Below are 22,933 nucleotides of genomic sequence, written 5' to 3'. Positions count from 1 at the left end.
CCTTTACTGTAATCAATTGTTCACAAGGATGCCATATGTCCTCTTTCATGCTGTTGTTTCAGTTGAGGCTCAGAGAGCCTCTTATAAAAAGCCTAAGGATAAAGAAGTGTGCTGGGTGTCCAATCAATGTTTTTTTTAATTTCACAGTTGCAAAAAATTATCTATGGCTTTGTGAAATCGATGCCTTACCTGTCATCTATTGTTTAAAAGGATGCCATATGTCATCTTTCCTGCTGTTGTTTTTGTTGGGGGTCCGGAACACTATTCTAAAAAGGCAGAAGGAGAATGACCTGTACTGTACTGGGTGTCCAATCATGTTTTGGTTTTCTATTTCACGGTTCATAATAAATATCGCCGTGTAACTAAAATCAATGCCATACCTGTACTCGGTTGTTCAAAAGGTTGGCATATGTGGTGTTTCATTCTGTTGTGGTTGTTGAGGGTCGTGGCCGTGGGACAGCGTATAAAACAGCTGAAGGAGAACAACCTGTACAGCCTTGCTCCTCTTTTTAGGCAGGCCAGCTCTTTGCATACATGCCCACAGACTCTGTAACGCATGCCTCTTTTAGGGAGAGGTGCAGCCATAATGCAGGGTCAGAAACTCTGCCGGCAACTGTTATACTCGATTTTGCGAAAGGAAGTAAGCTTACCATGGTTCACTGCACGCACGTATTGTTGTTATATTTTGGTGAGGGTAATCATGATGGCCATGTAGACCACCACCACTGAGAGTCCTGGAAGTAACAGGGATGAGATGAAAGAGCTAAGAATAGTAGAACTTGAAACAACAGAGTTAGCCATGGGTGTTAGTGCAAAACCGCTTGGCTTTTTTTTGGCTTTGGGTGCGGCTATTCATGCAGGCCATATAGAGCTGCCACCATTCGGTGTCGTATCAGCTATTAAACTAATAAGAACAGTACTACCAAAATACAACCAATGAAGGGCCTTAGGAAGACTGAGCCAAGGTTGGATTGTAGTATTTGGTTAGGCTAATCATGATGGCCATGTAGACCACCACCGAGAGTCCTGGAAGTAACAGGGATGAGATGAAAGAGCTAAGAATAGTAGAACTTGAAACAACAGAGTTAGCCATGGGTGTTAGTGCAAAACCGCTTGGCTTTTTTTTGGCTTTGGGTGCGGCTATTCATGCAGGCCATATAGAGCTGCCACCATTCGGTGTCGTATCAGCTATTAAACTAATAAGATCAGTACTACCAAAATACAGCCAATGAAGGGCCTTAGGAAGACTGAGCCAAGGTTGGATTGTAGTATTTGGTTAGGCTAATCATGATGGCCATGTAGACCACCACCACCGAGAGTCCTGGAAGTAACAGGGATGAGATGAAAGAGCTAAGAATAGTTGAACTTGAAACAACAGAGTTAGCCATGGGTGTTAGTGCAAAACCGCTTGGCTTTTTTTTGGCTTTGGGTGCGGCTCTTCATGCAGGCCATATAGAGCTGCCAACATTCGGTGTCGTATCAGCTATTAAACTAATAAGAACAGTACTACCAAAATATAGCCAATGAAGGGCCTTAGGAAGACTGAGCCAAGGTTGGATTGTAGTATTTGGTTAGGCTAATCATGATGGCCATGTAGACCACCACCACCGAGAGTCCTGGAAGTAACAGGGATGAGATGAAAGAGCTAAGTATAGTAGAACTTGAAACAACAGAGTTAGCCATGGGTGTTAGTGCAAAACCGCTTGGCTTTTTTTTGGCTTTGGGTGCGGCTATTCATGCAGGCCATATAGAGCTGCCACCATTCAGTGTCGTATCAGCTATTAAACTAATAAGAACAGTACTACCAAAATACAGCCAATTAAGGCCTTAGGAAGACTGAGCCAAGGTTCGATTGTAGTATTTGGTTAGGCTAATCATGATGGCCATGTAGACCACCACCACCGAGAGTCCTGGAAGTAACAGGGATGAGATGAAAAAGCTAAGAATAGTTGAACTTGAAACAACAGAGTTAGCCATGGGTGTTAGTGCAAAACCGCTTGGCTTTTTTTTGGCTTTGGGTGCGGCTATTCATGCAGGCCATATAGAGCTGCCAACATTCGGTGTCGTATCAGCTATTAAACTAATAAGAACAGTACTACCAAAATATAGCCAATGAAGGGCCTTAGGAAGACTGAGCCAAGGTCAGATTGTAGTATTTGGTTAGGCTAATAATGATGGCCACGTAGACCACCACCAAGAGTCCTGGAAGTAACAGGGATGATGAGATGAAAGTGCTAAGAATAGTACTACTTGAAACAACAGAGTTAGCCATGGGTGTTAATCCAAGACCGCTTGGATTTATTTTTGTATTGGGTGCGGCTAATCATGCAGGCCATGTAGAGCTGCCACCATTCTGTGTTGTATCAGCTATAAAAATAATAAGAACTGTACTATCAAAATACAGCTAATGAAGGGCCTATGAAGACTGAGCAAAGGTTGGATTGTAGTATTTTGTTCGGCTAATCATGATGGCCATGTAGACCACCCGTAACAGGGATGAAAGTGCTAAGAATAGTACTAATTGAAACAACCGAGTTAGCCATGGGTGTTAGTCTAAGACCACTCGGCTTTTTTTTGGGTTTGGGTGCAGCTAATCATGAAGGCCAGATAGACCTGCCACCATTTGGTGTTGTAACAGGTATTAAACTGCAAAGAACAGTACTACTTAACACAACCTACTTACCATGGGTCCCAGAGCATATGTTTGGTTGTTATATTTTGTAAGGGTAATCATGCAGGCCATATAGACCTCCACCAATAGGGTGAGTATGAGTAACAGCTATTAAAATGCGAAGGACATTACTAATTAACACAACATAGTTACCATGGGTCGCATACCAAGAGCAGATGTCTTATTATTATATGTTGCATGGTTAATCATCCAGGCCGTATAGACCTCACCAAATAGGGGGAGTTACAGAGATTAAAGTGCTAAGAATGGTAGTACTTAAAACACAACCTAGTTAAAATAGGTAGCAGTCTTATTATTATAATTTTTCAGGGTAATCTGGCAGGCCATATAGAACACCCCCGATGGGGGGGGGGGAACAGGGATAAAAGTGCTAAGAAAAGTACTAATTAACACAAGCTAGTTGGGTCCAAGAACGCATGTTTAATTATTAGACTTTATTAGGGTAATTATATATCTAACAAATCTATCTATTTCTCTTCTATCAATTCTATCTAACTATCAATCTATGTATATCTATCTATCCTATCTATCAATCTATCTTCTGTCCGGGATGTTTTGAGACAGCCACTTTGGGAATGTTAGTTGATTTAGACCCATTATGGCTTAAAAGCAGACTCTGCATAAACTATGTAATTTTCCATGGGAGTTTTGCCAGGGATCCCCCTCCAGCATGCGACAGTCCAGGTGTTAGTACCCTTGAAACAACTTTTCCATCACTATTGTGGCCAGAAAGATTCCTTGTAGGTTTTAAAGTTCGCCTGCCTATTGAATTCAATGGCGGTTCGCGATATCACTAGAGAACAAAGCAACATTGTTGATAAAAGTAAATTGGAAAGTTGTTTAAAATGACATGCCCTATTTGAAAAATGAAAGGTTTTTTTGGACTTGACTGTCGCTTTAATGCACTGGGCTGTCAAAGCTAAATAAACTTTTATTACCCCTTTACAATATAAATACATTGCAGTTTGCTTAGAAATATATTTTCTTCTATTTAGCTTTTGGAAACATATAATTGCCACTTTTAAGGCACTCCGAAACGGGTGTTATTGTAGAATAAAGTTAATAACATTAAAAAAAATATCCTACTGCATTAAATAATCGTTATAGATATATGTTAAATATTATCCAAGCCTCTACATCTTTCATCAGCATTTATTTCTGTGAGTTTAATGTTTACTGCAGGTAGATATATGAAATACCAGTATAGGTCTAGATAGTCCATGTGGCGCTTTTTTCTCTATTTGCCTTGTCTCCCTGCCATAACTCAGACAAGAAATAATAATCCTATTCTCAGACCTCCAAGAAAAAGTACCTGATTTTGTGCCCCATCACAGGACAGAATCCGCTGTTTGGAATTGTATTGAGAACAATCTAAGCAGGATAAAGTAAACTTGTTAACACAAATATAATTATAATATCTTATTTGAATTCCAGCTAGTAACCTTGTAGAGAATTATTATGAAAATACTCCCCATTGGGATTTAATCAAATTTGTATTTCTAAACTATTTAATACAAACTATACAGAAAAAGTCTTTCTTAGTTTTTCCTTTTTCTTAAATATTTTACATGTGTATTTTTTTATGAAAAGTAAATATATCTTGTTGACTCTGGAACTCTTTCTGTAGTTCTTTGTAGATAGATTTGTATCAAATCACTTTCCACAAATAACAATGATATTGGGGGATTCCCAAAATGCTGTCTTAATGTTCTTGGAACAATTCTCTTAAAGCTGTTTCTGTAATTTTAATAACAGTGTGTTTCTAAGCAACAACCATTTCTAATGTATGTGATTTCCAGCCTGACCCTTAACATGCCAACCAACTACATTAGAACAGGAAATATAAGGAGCAATTTATTTTTCTCCTTTGTTAATGATCTCTAAATAAATATTGAATAGCCCAAAGGATATAAATAGGGATGGCCAATGCTTTGGAAGATTAAACATTTTTAATCAATTTTAACACATTCATTTTAACACATTCATCTCATCTCTCTACAGGTATGCATCTCCTCTGCTCCCTTTATTACCCTGGCTGCTTTTTCACATCCCTTTAAACTATTACAATATTTTGGTATGCTTCTACTCTGCTCCCTTTATTACCCTGGCTGCTTTTTCACATCCCTTTAAACTGTTACAATATTCTGGTATGCATCTCCTCTGCTCCCTTTATCACCCTGGCTGCTTTTCCACTTACCTTAAAACTGTTACAATATTCTGGTATGCATCTCCTCTGCTCCCTTTATTACCCTGGCTGCTTTTTCACATCCATTTAAAATGTTACAATATTTTGGTATGCATCTCCTCTGCTCCCTTTATCACCCTGGCTGCTTTTTCACATCCATTTAAACTGTTACAATATTCTGGTATGCATCTCTTCTGCTCCCTTTACCACCCTGGCTGCTTTTTCACGTCCCTTTAAACTGTTACAATATTCTGGTATGCATCTCCACTTCTCCCTTTATCACCCTGGCTGCTTTTCTACTTACCTTAAAACTGTTACAATATTCTGGTATGCATCGCCTCTGATCCCTTTATTACCCTGGCTGCTTTTTCACGTCCCTTTAAACTGTTACAATATCCTGGTATGCATCTCCACTGCTCCCTTTATCACCCTGGCTGCTTTTTCACATCCCTTTAAACTGTTACAATATTTTGGTATGCATCTCCTTTGCTCCCTTTATCACCCTGGCTGCTTTTTCACATCCCTTTAAACTGTTACAATATTTTGGTATGCTTCTACTCTGCTCCCTGTATTACCCTGGCTGCTTTTTCACATCCCTTTAAACTGTTACAATATTCTGGTATGCATCTCCTCTGCTCCCTTTATCACTCCGGCTGCTTTTCCACTTACCTTAAAACTGCTACAATATTCTGGTATGCATCTCCTCTGCTCCCTTTATTACCCTGGCTGCTTTTTCACTTACCTTAAAACTGTTACAATATTCTGGTATGCATCTCCTCTGCTCCCTTTATTACCCTGGCTGCTTTTTCACATCCATTTAAAATGTTACAATATTTTGGTATGCATCTCCTCTGCTCCCTTTATCACCCTGGCTGCTTTTTCACATCCCTTTAAACTGTTACAATATTCTGGTATGCATCTCCTCTGCTCCCTTTATCACCCTGGTTGCTTTTCAACTTACCTTAAAACTTTTACAATATTCTGGTATGCGTCACCTCTGCTCCCTTTATTACCCTGGCTGCTTTTCTACGTCCCCTTAAACTGTTACTATATTCTGGTATGCATCTCCTCTGCTCCCTTTATTACCCTGGCTGCTTTTTTAGTCCCTTTAAACTGTTACTATATTCTGGTATGCATCTCCTCTGCTCCCTTTATTACCCTGGCTGCTTTTCCACATCCCTTTAAACTGTTTACAATACTCTGGTATGCATCTCCCCTGCTCCATTTTTTACCCTGGTGCCTTTTCCACATACCTTTAAACTGTTTACAATACTCTAGTATGCATCTCCTCTGATGTCTGAATTTATGACATTTTGTAATTTTCTTATCAGCTACTCTATATAATTTCAGTGCATCCTCAGCCATTTGTCATCCCCCCCTACAATCAAATTTGCGAGTGTGTGTAACTCCTGTCTAGCTAACTAGGCTGCTTATAACCAGCTGTCTGGAATGTAATCATTACTACTTAGATTTCACTGCTATAAATAACAGATCACAGGCTCTGTGGGCCCTGTGCTCTAAGTGGCTCTGTGTTACAAGTGGCAGCGTTACCTACTAGAGTTAGAAACTGAAAGTTGAAACGGCAGTCCCGCTAACAGGTAACCATCACTAACTATACACCTGGACAATGCTCTCCATGTCTTTTATGCTCTTTCTGTCTGCCCTAAAACTCAATGCATGGCACTATAATAATAATAACAGTAACTCCCACACTATCCATATCTCACCCTCCCTTCTCTCATCTCATATGGTGTCCTCTCATGAACTACTCTGTCTCCATAGAAACACTTCCCCATCTACTGTAACTCTCCTGTCTGTAATCATACCCACTCCTACAAGTCTCACTCTCACCTTCTGTCACTCACACTCCTACTGCTGCTTGCTGCTGGTGACATCTCTCCTAACCCTGGCCCTGCAGCAATCACCAAACTTCCACATTCTTGCTCAGTCTCCCACTGCAAAAACTATAGGTCATGCAATACTAACAATCACATCTCCATTAACCCACAGCGCTTATCCCCTTTTTTTTGTGCTCTCTGGAATGCTTGCTTTGTCTGTAACAAACTTACAACTGTTCAAGGCCTGTTTGTTTATAATGCTTTTAATCTTCTAGCAATTACTGAAACCTGACTATCTTCCTCTGATGAATTCAAGAAAAAAAAGGCGAGGAACCGAAGCTCTATGCCAAAGTGGATTTATTCGAACAAAAAGTATGGAGCACAATCACAGTGAGCAAGGGGTGCTAGATCTGACGCGTTTCGTGTATGCTCACGTGCGCTTCATCAGACACTGCTTCCATTGCAGCTCTCATGCAAAGATGTCTCCACTTTAGCCAAACATCTAGGCCAGGTGACATGGTGGCGGTGTTGGAATCTTACTCTTCCCCTCCTGCTCCTACCAGTACCTGCTTCCTCTTCCATCTCTCTCCTTTTCCTCCTTTGATGTCCACTGCATTTGTCTGTTCTCCCCCCTCTCCCTCAGAGTGGCAGTTATCTATCGCCCCCCTGGACCAACCTCCCAATTCCTTGACACTTTTGCTGCCTGGCCTTCTCACTTTCTCTATACAAATACACCTTCTCTAATTCTGGGGGACTTCAACATCCCCATTGATAACTCATCTGCTCCTGCTGCCTGTAAACTTCTCTCACTCACAAACTCCTTTGGTCTCTCCCAATCCACCCTATTCCCTACTCACCGTGATGGACCCTTTTATCGATGTCTTATTTTCCTATCTATCTCTGATATCACCTGACGCCCATTTCCCATCTCAGACCACCATCTGCTCACCTTTAATCTTAATGTACAGGCTAAACCTACTTCTCCCCCTCCACTCACACCTGTAGAAATCTGCACACTGTGGATCCTCTCAAACTTTCCAACCTTATTCAAAAACTCCTCCCCCACACTTCCATGATATCCTGACCTGACCTTGCTATAACCCACTATAACAATACTCTCTCCTCTGCACTTGACACTCTTGCTCCTCCACAACTATGCAAAACCCCAAATCACCAGCTCCAACCCTGGCTCTCTCAGCATACACGCTACCTGCAAAAATGCTTCCATGCTGCTGAACCTGATTTCCTCCACTATAAGTTCATTATTTATTCTTACACCTCTGCTCTTCCCTTAGCCAAGCAAACCTACTTCTCTTCTCTTATATCTACTCACTCCTCAAACCCTAAATGACTCTTCTCCATTTTCAACTCTCTCCTCTACCCACCTGCACCACCCCCTTCATCTGACTTTAGCGCTCAAGACTTGGCAGGCTACTTTTTCAATAAAATACTTACCATCCAAAGCAACCTTCCAACACAAGACTGCAATCTTCCATCTCTGTCCCCGGTCACCCCATCCACCACTCTGTGCACCCTCCCCCCAACCACTAAAACTGAAGTGATTTACCTATTGTCATCTTCCTCACTACTTGCCCACTTTACCCTATCTCTTCACATCTAATACCTTCTCTGTCTTCTATCCTCACTCCAGATCTTATTCACATATTCAACCTATGCCTTACTACCAATTTATTCTTATCTTCCTTCAAACATCCTCAAAAAACCTTCCCTCAATCCTAATTCTCCTGCAAACTACAACCCCATATCACTGCTTCCTCTAGCTTCAAAAGTCCTGGAATTTTTTTTTCGATCACCTAACCCACTTCCTGTCCTCCAACTCATTGCTTGACCCCCTGCAATCTGGCTTTTATCCCCAACACTCAACTGAGACTATCCTCACCAAGGCTACTAATGATCTTCTTTCTGCTAAAACAATGGCCACTACTGTATACATATCTTACTTGACCTCTTTGCTGCCTTTGACACCATTGACCATCCCCTCCTCCTACGAACTCTCAGCTTTCTTGAGCTCTGTCCATTCCTGGATCCACGCTTATCTCTCTAATAGGTCCTTTTCTGTCTTATTTGCTGGTGATTCCTCCTCTCCATCACTTCTGTCTGTTGGAGTACTTCAAGGCTCTGTTTTGGGTCCTCTACTCTTCTCTATTTATACTTCTTCACTGGGTAAACTTATCAATAAATACGGCTTCAACTATCACCTTTATGTAGATGACATTCAGATCTACCTATTCATCCCTGCACTCTCTTCTTCTGTCCTTTCTCACATCAGCTTATCTGGCATTTTTTCCTGGATGGCCTCTCATCACCTAAAAATCAACATGTCCAAGACTGAGCTCCTTCTAATCCGCCCTCTAATTCTTCTCAAGTTACTAAATTTTCTATCACTGTTGACAACATCACTATCTCCCCATCCGCTGCCTCTGAGTTACACTTGACTCCAATCTGTTTTTCATACCCCACATCCAATTGCTCTCTTCATCCTTCTGCAAACACCTATGCAATATCTCCAAAATTCGTCAGTTTCTGACAGCTGAAACTACTAAACAGCTAATCCACTCCCTGGTAATTTTCCAACTTCTCTACTGTAATAACCTACTAACTGGCCTTCCTCTCTCCCACCTCTCCCCCCTTCAATCCATCCTAAATGCCTCTGCTAAGCTTATCCAGATCTCCTGACACTCTGTATCTTCTGCACCTCTCTGCAAGTCCCTTCACTGGCTCCCCATTCACAGCAGAATTAAATTCAAAATTCTCACTCTGACCTACAAAGTCCTTACCAGCATTGCCCCCTACCTGTCCTCACTCATCAACAAATATACTTCACCCCGCCCCCTAAGATCCAACAATGACCTGCTCCTTGCATCTTCTACCATCACCTCCTCCAATGCTAGACTACAGGACTTCTCTTGTGTGCACCAACCCTCTGGAACGCACTTTCTTGAGCTGTCAGACTTTCCCTTAACCTCTGCTCCTTTAAGCGCTCCCTAAAGACCTTTTTGTTCAGGGAAGCCTATCACCCAAATCAGTAACAGATGCATTACTTACCTAATTGCCCTCATCTAACGTTGTAATAACACATCACTGGGAAGCATTGAGTTTACAAGAGCTCACTTCTATAGGCTCCTATGGGAGCCTCGTACTGATGCCATCAGAGACAGCATCAGAACTTCAGTGCCAGCAAAGGGCGTAAGTAGTGCAGTGATGGCAGCAAATATAAATATATATGTATATGCTGATATACTTATATATTTATGTGTTTATACACATACTAACACATAAATATATATGTATATAAGCATATACATATATATTTTCTGGGAACACACAGTTCCCATTTACCTCAATGTAAAGGCACCTTTTCAGTGCCATTTTTTTTTCTAACACCTCACTCCCACCAACTTTAACCCCAAAATACTGCCTAGTGCAGTAAATTTATTAAAAATTTAAGATGCTGCCAGTATTTTGGGGCCATTTGGTGCATATTTATAAAATTAACCAGAGATCTGATCTTTGGTTAATTTTATAAGTACTAATTGCTATGGCCATCTTGGGGTAGCAATAACCAGCCACCTGTAATAAATGGTTAATTATCGTGCTCCACTTGTAATCTAACCCTATAGTTTTTTTCTTGTACATATGTATACATTTATATATATATATATATATATATATATATATATATATATATATACACATATATTTATTTACACAGTATATATAAAAGTGCATTGGAGCCCTTTGCAGTCAAGTAGCTGAAAACATGAAAATAATATTTATGCTATATTCAAATTTAATTTTTTTTACATTCCAATGGTGTACCGCACTTGGGAAATAATTATCAGCTTTGCTCACGGGTAAGGGTGTTTTTTTCCCCACTTTTCACTCTTCATTAAAGTCTAAGCGGAAATATGTTTTAATTTTTTACACGCGACGGGTTAGCGCTTGTGTGAAAACGTTTTTCTTTCAACTTAAAATTTGTGCGCTCCCTAACGGTGCAAAGATGAAGTCTAACAGAGTTAACATGTAAGCGGGCGCACAAACTACTAATCAATCTAGCCCTAACTGTTGCGTGCAAGCTATATTGCCTTTTAGTGCGCAATGAAAGTTGAAGTTGAAAGTAAACGCGATCGCAAGAGCGCAATCACATTTTATGCTCGTCAGATTGAAAACCCCACTTAAAGGGTAATGTGTTAAAAAAAAAAAAATGCACTGAACACAATGGCCTCTATTTAACAAGCTCCAAATGGAGCTTGATGGCCCCTGTTTCTGGCGAGTCTTCAGACTCGCCAGAAACAGCAGTTATGAAGCTGCGATCACAAAGACCACTGCTCCATAACCTGTCTGCCTGCTCTGAGCAGGCGGACAGACATCGCCGGAATCGGGTTGATTGACACCCCCCTGCTGGTGGCCTATTGGCTGCGAGTCTGCAGGGAGCGGCTTTGCACCAGCAGGTCTTGTGAGCTGCTGGTGCAATGCTGAATACGGCATCTATTGTTTTACTAGTGTGATAGTTTGGGAAAATCACACATTTAGAGTTGTTTTATCTACCTTTGGGGTTCCCCCTGTATTAAGGTTATATGTTGTGCTGTGGACAGGGTTCGGTGCATTGTGGGTAGGGCTGACCAGGCTATGTGGAGAGTTGAGAGGGGGTATTGGCAGAGTATAATGCAGTCACTATAATGGAGTTGCTACTAAATATTTAACCTCTATAGACTTTTTTTAAAGAGTCTTCATAATAACAAACTTGCACTGGATCTAGTTCCTAGTATGTATTTTTTTCTATTTAAAAACTGGGTTCAGATTTTATATCCTACAAGCTACAAGGGAGTACTCTATAACCTTCATGTATTTTAATATTCATTTAAATTATTGATGAGATAAAAGTGTGAGATTAAAATCCTCCATTTGAGAAAAGTTAGAGCAACAAAAAAGTTAGAGCCGCAAAAAGTATTGTATAGCCAATTAGCACATCTAGGCATGAATCCTGCTTGCTTTCCCCAGAAGTATTCTCTATATATTAATGAGATATACAACATCTCATGCTTTTTTTGCTTCCAGTACTGTGTTTAACCACAGAAATCCCCTTATGGGGTTGTTGCAGAAGAATCAAAACTACCTCTTAACATTTATTTCTCACACATTAGGATTACACACAGTAGCCACCACCAGCAGAAGAAATATCATGTATATTATTAACAAACAGGCACATAAATATGCACACAAAGAAAAAATGGTGTCCACATATTGCATAAAGCCTTGCATTGCCTTTAGAATATTAAGTGTATGGTATGCTTCTTTGCAATCTGCTCACAATAATAAATTCCTAAAGCCATCTAAGGGAACTTGCATTGTCTTCACATTGGCATCTTCTTTTGTCTAATAGTGAGCTCTATAACACTCTGTTTTGCATAAATGGACACACATGAGGACTTAGGCTGCATATATGCATTTTGCTAAAATTAAGGTTACATTCTTTCTGCATTGGATAATTAAAATTAAATTAAATTTTAATTGGATAATTAAAATTAAAGAAACAAATCATCAGGTCTCAGGAACCATCTGATCCTAATCAATGTGTGGGATCTTCGTGGAGGGCTCCACTAACAGCAACAAGTGAGATTGTAATAGTTTAAAAAGCTAATTGACAAAACTTTAAAATAGGGAAACACTCCTATATAGAGTCCCTAAAGCACTGCAATGCATTTCTTAGCCATTTCATTGGGCAGGATGCCTGGTTTTCATGCTGTGAGTACCTTTACTGTTGCAAGTTTGTATTCTTGCTCATATGGATTACACAATGTTGATCCTTCTCATTATGTTTTTAGGAACTATTCCATTGATAATTGAATCCCTTAAATATAAAAACAGGGCCTTGTGCTGTAGAGATTTTTAAAATATTGTCTTGCCCAGCTCTCTGGAAACTTGTTGATTTTTAAAAGAGTCCATGTTCAGATAAGGTTTTGATCCCCTCTTTCTGTATGTGACTGGATTTTATCTGTTCTTTATAAGTCATTTTGAATATCTCAGCTTTTTACAGTTTTTTCCAAGGATAGTCTCTGTGCAAAGGCCATGACCACAGTCACTAACTAATGCAGGGTTGTTATGTTCTCAAAAGGTCTACAGTAAGTCACCTGATATACAGAGATAGATTGAATCAGAGTTTTAAAAACATTTCTCAGTTAAATTTGAATTGATTACAACTTTACCTACAGATAATCTGATGTGGCTGTAAACTCCACAATTTGTATTAAACAGATTTTTTTAGGGTCCAAACGTTTTTCTCTGTGTTCATTGATAACCACTCTATTCCAGGGTAATTCAAGCATATATGCAAGTCCAACTCAGGTACATACTGTATGTACCTTTATTTGCTCTTCACAGTGACAGGAGCCACAGCTACTAATACAAATCAAATGGAAGTCTGTTTGAACACTAGCACTAGCTGTTTTTAATAGGATCCATATTTAATAGCAGAACCTCAAGTGCACAATTTTCTAGGAATCGATGGGTTGGGGCTATAGTAGTTGATTTGCTACACAACCCACTATCACTTTAAAAAAAATGTCCCACTAAAAGAAGTTCACTGTGCAAACTACCATCCCTTTATTTGAAAAAAGGCTCACAGACAGGCTGCCAGATGCTTAAAGGGGCATCAAAATGTGGCAAAGTATCCTCATCCAATTGTTTTGTTTTGGAGCAACTGCTGATAGGATATATGGACAATGTAATTCACTTGTTTAAATGCATTGCAGTTTTTCTGAACATTTACTACCACTTTAAGAGTTAACACAGAGTAGGCGATTAAGATAATTTGCACTGAGATGGGTTGTAATGGTAAATAAGGCAAAGGGTGAACTGGGGTTCAGAGGTTCCCTCAGTATGTTAGGATAACATTGGTATGTATAGGCACCAATACATGTTGTCTAGTTATTTATTTGTTTTTTACAATTTCTGGCCTTCAGGGTGGCCATTGTCATTTTTTTTTTTTGAAGACCTTAATTAAAACACCTGTTGAAAAAGGTGAATGTAAGAATGTAAGAGATGCAAGAAGAGAGAGATATTGCTTTATTACCAAGTCATTGTTTATGTCTATTGAAATCTTGTTCATTGTGTGATGTAGTCTTACAAGTTTGTAGTGTTAGGGGTCTGAGGGAATTGAATGACGTGTTCTTTATAGCATAAACGACTTTATTAACATTTAGCACAAATAATTATATGTAGTATACTAATCTACAGTACAGTGCATTATGTTGTTTGCTTTCACAAAACATTCATGCATTTAATTCTGATTTGTGAAAAAACAAGCTTGATTTGATATTTTTATCACATTAAAAGGCACAGTAAACACCTTGCAACTATAAGACATGTCTGTTGTGCTGCTCTTGAATAACATATCTGCAAAATCTTATAATTTGTAAGCAAATTAACATCTTGTTTTCTACAACAAGTTTTTTTAATAGCCAAGTTCCACCACCATTTGCTTTATTTGGGGGAGCTAGTCTAGGCTTGAGTATGACAACAAGGCTAGCCATGGTTATTAAGTTAGTACATTGCTTTGTAGTTGTTATCTGTTAAAACCTGTTAGGGAAATCTATGTAGCGGGGTTAGCCTTGATAAGTCATCAGTGTACATTTCCTATTTCATTCATTTTTATAGCTAAATTTACATAAAAAGAGGGCAAAATAAACAATGAAAGCATTACAAAGTCATTTACTACACATAACTATCATATAAATTACTATATTTAGAGCTAGATTACAAATGGAAAACAACCGTGTGTGTGTGTTTTTCTTTAGTGCAACACTGCCCTACCCAATCTGGTATTACAAATAAATGGTTAAAAAAAAAAGGTTTACCAGAGAATCTCAATAAGGCTGATATATATATATATATATATATATATACTGTATATAACTATATATGAAGACACACACATATGTATGTGTGCAGTATTTATACATTTATTTTGATACAAAATCATACTTTAAAAGTTAGTGAAAAACTCTATTTCACCTTCAGCTTAGTGCACCTTCAGTTTACCCCACATTTAGTTTAGAACTTGAGTGATAGCGGACATGAGTTTTTCATTTTTATTATTTGAGGGATTTTGTGTACCGCACTATCCAACATCCAGATGTTAGCGCGTCCTAGACTTTTGCTTGATGGCTAATATATTGCTTTCAACTTTTAATTTGTTTTAACTTGAGCAATGTTAGTGCACAAAAGCGCTAATATTTCTGTGCACCACTTGTAATTTAGTACATTAAATTGAAATTGTGCGTTTTTTACTACCCTTTGAAATACACACTTCGTTTGCTCATATATGTGTATTAAGAAGATTCAAGTCTTGTTTTTGTTTGCTGAGGACTTTGATTTTTTTATATTCTATGTGAAATGTATTACAAGTTGCAGTTTTCACGATTAAATTCAAAATGACAAGGTTAAGAGTTGAAATATGAACTTATGTTAAAAAACAATATTTCATTTTCACATGAATCAAAAAAATTGCTCCAAGGGATCATGTCTAAACTGACATGTAGCAAAAAATGTCTCTGTTGCAAGGGATTTAGAAAAAGAATTTTAGACCTCTGGGTTCATAATGTAAAAAGTGACTGCCAAAAGTGCTTGTGACTTAAATAAACACAAATGGAGCAATTTCTGCATGACTTTGACTGGTATAACCTAATCCTTTTCATTGGGATACTTATGATATATTGACTATGATAGGATGATTATTATCGGCACCTTGTCGTCTTTCTTGTTGATGTTCACATCTGACAAACATGAGATGCCTCCAGTAATCAGTGGCAATCTCTCAGATCTTAATGATGTTTTGTTATTCCTGACTTCAGTGGTGTTTTAACTGTCTGTACTGAGATGAAACAAGCCTCATCTCCTTCTTCTTCCAAATGTGTTGTGATTGTGGCTTTTTTTATTTTCCTCTGCTCTTTTTATCTCTCGACTGACGTCAGATAAAGTGTCTTGTGAAGCAGGAGCTGTGACACAGCAGATGGAGCTGTCTGTCAGAGAGGTGAACAAGATATGTGGCTCTCTGTCTCTAAGGGGATAAGGACGTCAGAAGACTAGGAGGTCTAATGTGCCAGAGTCGCTCCCTTTGCTTTTCTGTGTTGGAATATTGCATCTATTAATAGAATACCACAAAGTGTTCCTCGTTTTTATTTTGTGGTTACTACTGTCTTGGATAAGCAGAATATAAAGAAAAGGGAAGATGTTAATATGCCCTCAGAGTGTAGGCCATACAGTATGAGGCAGTAATAGTCAAAGGAGGGATGGTATCATTAAAAAGCAGACTACCATGTAAGAACATGCAGAAAATATTGTAAATGATGTGTATCCAAAGCAAAACAGATGAAAAGAAAATAATCTATGCAGAGGGAAATTGCTAAGTTAAAAAAATGACTATTGTTAAAGTAGCTTGCATGCTTTTTATGGTAAGAAAGAAATTATTCAATTAAATTACGGATAATACATAAGGATAAGATTGAAATAAAAAGTATTTTAACTGGAACGACTTAAGGGTTAAGTTACCGTGAGGGCAAGGCAATGAAAGTGTTTTGAAACAATGTTGCATTAAAGGGACAGTCTAGGCCAAAATAAACTTTCATGATTCAGATAGAGCATGTAATTTTAAACAATTTTCCAATTTACTTTTATCACCAATTATGCTTTGTTCTCTTGGTATTCTTAGATGAAAGCTTAACCTACGAGGTTCATATGCTAATTTCTTAGACCTTGAAGGCCACCTCTTTTCAGAATGCATTTTAACAGTTTTTCACCACTAGAGGGTGTTAGTTCATGTTTTTCATATAGATAACACTGTGCTCGTGCTTGTGAAGTTATCTGGGAGCAGGAACTGATTGGCTAAACTGCAAGTCTGTAAAAAAAAACTGAAATAAAGGGGCAGTTTGCAGAGGTTTAGATACAAGATAATCACAGAGGTTAAAAGTATTTTAATATAACTGTCTTGGTTATGCAAAACTGGGGAATGGGTAATAAAGGGATTATCTATCTTTTAAAACAATAAAAAATCTGGTGTAGACTGTCCCTTTAAGGTGGGAGTTTTTTTTCTACCTACCTTATAAATGTTTAGGTAGGGAATTACTCTTCCTCTTTTCCTCTTGGTCCTGTTCCTGGTTTTTCCCTCCCTATTTTTTCCCTAGCTTGTAAGTGAAGTATTGGTGTCAGCCTGTGGAAGATAATCTCACCCCTGTAAAGGAGAGAGGGAATTTTTAGGACCACAACTGCAGGCTTAGGAGTGTAGTGAAAGTATCAGTGATTCTGTGTAGGTGAGGGAAGGCAGCAAGGTTCAGAATCAATAGATACAGTTCACTTTTATTATAAGGATATGTGTGACAATGGCTGAGACCACAGAGCGTTTAGCCCCACTCAGTATTGTCAAACTGGTTCCCACATACAACAACATGCAATTGCAAGTTAAAGTTTTAGACAGACCATATCTAATCATAATTGGCAGCAGACATAGTGTACAACTTTAAGGCAACAAATAAAGCTAATGAGATTTAGGCAGTAGTTAGGTATTGAGACTGAACAATTAAGAATATAGGTAGAATAGAGCGTTTAAATATGAAGGAATCCTAACTAAGATTCTGAGGCATGTCAGGAGTAATTACTGAATATTCGTAAGTTACTGCGGTATGAGTATGAAGGAAGCGCTTTTGAGACTTACTAGTAGTAGTAATGGGTGAGGTCTGTCCGGACAGAGTGGAGTTCCCCTGCAGAGTTTGGGGAAATTGCAGCGTGTGCGATGGCGTGTGACGTCACCGCTTGCCGGTTCCGGTCCTGTGTTTGGTAGAGAGGTGAGCAGCGTCTGTCTCAAAGGTTGCAAGGAGGTTAGAGGGTGAGAAGCTGGATTCAACAATCAAGCAATTTGGTATGAGTAGGAGGGAAATTTAAACTGCTTGTTGGGGAGGAGTTATGTAAGTGTGAAAAGACACAGCTATACAAAGGATAAGGCAAAGAACTTAGGCAGATATGACAGGACCCCCCCCCCAAAGATCAACTCCGGGGATCGAGTCCAGGACGATCAGGATAACGTTCATGGAACCTGGCCACCAAACGGGGGGCAGAGAGATTGGAAGCCGGTTCCCAGGAGTCCTCCGAATCAGGGTAGCCCTTCCAATGGACCAGATACTGAAGCTGCCCACGAAAACGTCGGGAGTCCAAGACATCTTGTACCTCATACTCCAGGGTGGCATCCTGTAGATGAGGAAGTAGAGGAATAGAAGGATCATGGTGACGAAGTTGTCTATAAGGCTTGAGGAGAGACACATGAAAGGTAGGATGGGATTTCAGATTTGCTGGTAATGCGAGGGTAACAGCGTTCATATTCACAATTTTTATGATGGGAAATGGTCCAATGAAGCTGGAAGATAATTTCCTGGAAGGAAGGGGTAAATGTAGATTACGTGTTGATAACCAAACGTAGTCACCTGCTCTATATTTAGGCGAGGAAATCCTTTTTTTATCAAAATGGAATTTATAGCGATCCTTGGCGATGCGAATATTTTCAGCAGTTAGTGAAAAAGATTCACTAATAGTGTTGATGAGGTCATTCACAACAGGACAGCTGTTGCTGTCCATAGAATCCCATTCAAAAGAAGGATGGAAACCATAATTAATGAAGAACGGTGTGAACTTTGTAGAGGAATGGATGGAATTGTTGAAGGCGAATTCTGCGTATGGTAGTAGTTGGGTCCAGGTATCTTGTTTAGCTGAAATGAAACATCTCAAATATTGTTCAATGCACTGGTTTGTCCTTTCAGTCTGGCCATTAGTTTGGGGATGGAAAGAGGTACTGAGACGTCTAGAAATACCCAATGAGTGACAAAGTTGTTTCCAGAATTGGCTGGTGAATTGAGTTCCCCTATCTGAGGTGATACTATTCGGGAGTCCGTGATACTTGAATATATGATGTATCATTAAGGAAATGGTTTCAGAAGAAGTTGGGAGCTTATGGTAGGGCACGAAATGTGCCATTTTACTAAATAGGTCCACGACTACTAATATGGTGTTATTCCCTTCAGAAGTAGGTAGGTCGACTATGTAGTCGATTGCTATGTCCTTCCAAGGACGGTCAGGAGTCGGTAATGGGATCAATTTTCCGTAAGGGGGAGTCCTCCCTCTTTTTGTAGTTTCGCAGATTAAGCAGGTTTTAACGTAATCCTCAACATCAGAGAGGCAGGTAGGCCACCAAAAGAATCTGGAGACTAATTCTTGAGTTTTCTTTATGCCCATGTGTCCAGCAGAAGGAGAATCATGTAAAGTTTTTAAGACTGTTGCTCTGAGACTGTTGGGTACATAGATTTGTTGTTGATAATAATACAACCCATCCGGGTGTAAATCCAAGACCTGTAATGGTTTATTTGAGTCAGCCTGTTGTGCTGATTTGAACTGAATGTTTTGTTCTGTAGTTAAAGCTAAGAATCTGTCAAGAGGAATTAGAGGTGAGAGGTTTGGATGTGACACTTGGTCCACCAAGTGTCTTGAAAGGGCATCAGCCTTCTTGTTCTTGTTTGCAGGACGGTAGGTGATAAGATAATTAAATCTAGCCAAGAATAGGTTCCATCGGACCTGTCGTGCGCTGAGAGTCCTATTAGATTGTAGGTATTCTAGATTTTTGTGATCCGTGTAAATCAAGATTGGAAGAAGGGTCCCTTCTAGAAGGTGTCTCCATTGTTCCAATGAGGTTTTGATTGCTAACAGTTCTTTATCACCTATTGGGTAGTTTATTTCAGCTGAATTAAGAATACGTGAATAGAAGGCAACAGGATGCAGAGGATCTTTTGGAGTCTGCCTCTGTGAGAGGATTGCTCCTAAAGCATAATTAGATGCATCCACTTCCAAGATGTACTGCAACTCAGAATTAGGGAATTGGAGGATAGGGGCCGTAGTGAAGGCTTTTTTTAAGAAGTTGAATATTTCTTCTAAATCATCGTTCCATATGAAGTGTGTGTCAGATTTGGTCAAGTTAGTTAATGGTCTAGTCAAGTCAGCAAAATTTTTAATAAACTTTCTGTAGAAATTGGCGAAACCCATGAACCTTTGTATATCCTTTTTACTTTTTGGGGAAGGCCAATTTTGAATTACCGATATCTTATCATTATCCATCTGGATACCTTGGGGTGATACAATATAACCTAGGAATTTAATTTCTTTGGAGTGAAATAAGCATTTTTCTAGTTTAACATAAAGAGAGTTCTCTCGTAACCGTGTTAATACTAGGGTGACATGTTTGATGTGTTCAGTAAGTGAGGTAGAGAATATGAGTATGTCATCCAAATATATTACCATAAATAAATCCAAAAAATCCTTGAAAATATCATTTATGAAGTACTGAAAGGTAGCCGGGGCATTACAGAGGCCAAATGGCATCACAGTATATTCAAAAAGGCCGTAACGTGTACGGAATGCTGTAAGCCATTCATGACCCTCCTTTATTCTTACCAAGTTGTAAGCCCCTCTTAGATCTAATTTAGTGTATATAGTAGCATTTTGTAATCTATCAAGGAGTTGAGGAATTAAAGGCAGTGGATAGCGGTTTTTTATCGTACGCTTGTTTAACTCTCTGTAATCAATAATGGGTCTTAGGGATTGATCTTTATTTTTAACAAAAAAAATACCAGCCCCAGCTGGGGAGGTGGAAGGACGTATAAAGCCTTTCTTCAAATTATCTGCCAAATAAGTTTTTAGATGTTGTAACTCAGGATCAGAGAGGGGAAATATATGGCCGTAAGGTATATCAACACCTGGTAGGAGATCTATAGGGCAGTCATAAACCCTATGAGGGGGTAGATTCTCTGATTCTTTTTTGTCAAAGACATCAGCGAATGTTATGTATTCCTTGGGGATTTGTAAAGGAACATCAAGTAAAATTTGTTCATGATGGAGACACAAATTTTTACAATAAGGAGAATCAAAGATGACATGTGAAGTTGACCATTGTATAGTGGGATCGTGTTGTTTAAACCAACTGATACCAAGTATAATGGGATATAGAGGTGAGGGTATAACATCAAAAGTAAGAAACTCTGTGTGTTGGTCATGTGTGGTAAGCCTTAAAGGTATGGTGTGGTATAAGATGGGTCCTGATGTAATTTCATTACCATCAATAAAACGAAGTACACTAGGCACCATTTTCTTAACTAGTGGAATTTTATTTACAGTAGTGAATTGGTAATCTATATAATTGTGGCTGGCACCAGAGTCAAGGATTGCTTGTGAGTTGAGTCTTTGCTGATCCCACTGTAATAAGATAGGAAGGGAGCAATGATTAGATTGTGTTTGTTTAGCAGATAAACATATACTTGTGGTGTTCATCTTACCCTTCCTACGCTGTAATTGAGAGCAGTCCTTTACAGAGTGATCGATCCCTCCACAATACATACAGAGATCTAAAGCTTTTCTTCTTAATTTTTCCTGTAGAGTTAATGGACCTCTGATGAAACCGAGTTCCATAGGGATTTCAGAGGCTTTTGTAGTTGTCTTAGGTGGATGCAGAGTAGTAACTGTTTGTTTAGTGGATGTTTCTAAGTGTGACTTTTCTGAGCGTCTCTCTCTGATGCGTCTATCTAATGTGATGCTAGCATCTATTAGGAGTTCTAAAGTCTCTGGGAGGGGTTGTCTGGCTAGCTCATCCTTGAGAGTATCTGAGAGGCCTAGGCGGAATTGATTGCGCAAGGAAAGGTCATTCCACTGTGTATCAGGGGACCATTTCTTAAACTCTGCGATGTAGTCCTCCACAGGCCTTTTATGTTGTCTCAGAGACCTCATTGCTGTCTCAGCAGACAGCTGTTTGTAGGGATCATCATAAAGCTGTCCCATTGCTTTAAAAAACTGATCAAATGAGTACAGCAATGGGTCATTGGTCTCAAAAAACAAATTTGCCCATATACGTGGTTCGCCACGCAGATAGGAGATTGTGGTGAGAACCTTCAAATGATCATTGAAGTATGTTTTGGGTTTTAATTGAAAATATAAGGAACATGAGTTTTTGAATTCCCTAAATTCTGAACGAATACCACTAAATGTTTGTGGGGGATTAGGTTGGGGTTCACTAGAACTAATACGTGTAGTGAGGGTATCAATTTTTTCATTGATGTATTGCTTTAGGGCAGAGTTTTCTAATTGTAGTGTATTTAACCCTGTTGTAAGGTTATCTACAGTTTGAGTTAATTTCTCTACATGAGATAATAAGGCTGCTGGGTCCATAGTAAGGCTTGATTGTTATTGTCAGCCTGTGGAAGATAATCTCACCCCTGTAAAGGAGAGAGGGAATTTTTAGGACCACAACTGCAGGCTTAGGAGTGTAGTGAAAGTATCAGTGATTCTGTGTAGGTGAGGGAAGGCAGCAAGGTTCAGAATCAATAGATACAGTTCACTTTTATTATAAGGATATGTGTGACAATGGCTGAGACCACAGAGCGTTTAGCCCCACTCAGTATTGTCAAACTGGTTCCCACATACAACAACATGCAATTGCAAGTTAAAGTTTTAGACAGACCATATCTAATCATAATTGGCAGCAGACATAGTGTACAACTTTAAGGCAACAAATAAAGCTAATGAGATTTAGGCAGTAGTTAGGTATTGAGACTGAACAATTAAGAATATAGGTAGAATAGAGCGTTTAAATATGAAGGAATCCTAACTAAGATTCTGAGGCATGTCAGGAGTAATTACTGAATATTCGTAAGTTACTGCGGTATGAGTATGAAGGAAGCGCTTTTGAGACTTACTAGTAGTAGTAATGGGTGAGGTCTGTCCGGACAGAGTGGAGTTCCCCTGCAGAGTTTGGGGAAATTGCAGCGTGTGCGATGGCGTGTGACGTCACCGCTTGCCGGTTCCGGTCCTGTGTTTGGTAGAGAGGTGAGCAGCGTCTGTCTCAAAGGTTGCAAGGAGGTTAGAGGGTGAGAAGCTGGATTCAACAATCAAGCAATTTGGTATGAGTAGGAGGGAAATTTAAACTGCTTGTTGGGGAGGAGTTATGTAAGTGTGAAAAGACACAGCTATACAAAGGATAAGGCAAAGAACTTAGGCAGATATGACAATTGGGGTCGTCACAGAGGTCACTGAATCCCTTAGGGTTGCTGTAGTTGTCATCGCAGAAGCATGTTACAGCCATTCTAGCTCATTTTTTTGTAAGCCCCTGGCTTTAAT

This window comes from Bombina bombina, chromosome 3, assembly GCF_027579735.1.
Source record: "Bombina bombina isolate aBomBom1 chromosome 3, aBomBom1.pri, whole genome shotgun sequence".
NCBI classification, from domain to species: domain Eukaryota; kingdom Metazoa; phylum Chordata; class Amphibia; order Anura; family Bombinatoridae; genus Bombina; species Bombina bombina.
This window is presented reverse-complemented; position numbering follows the sequence as displayed.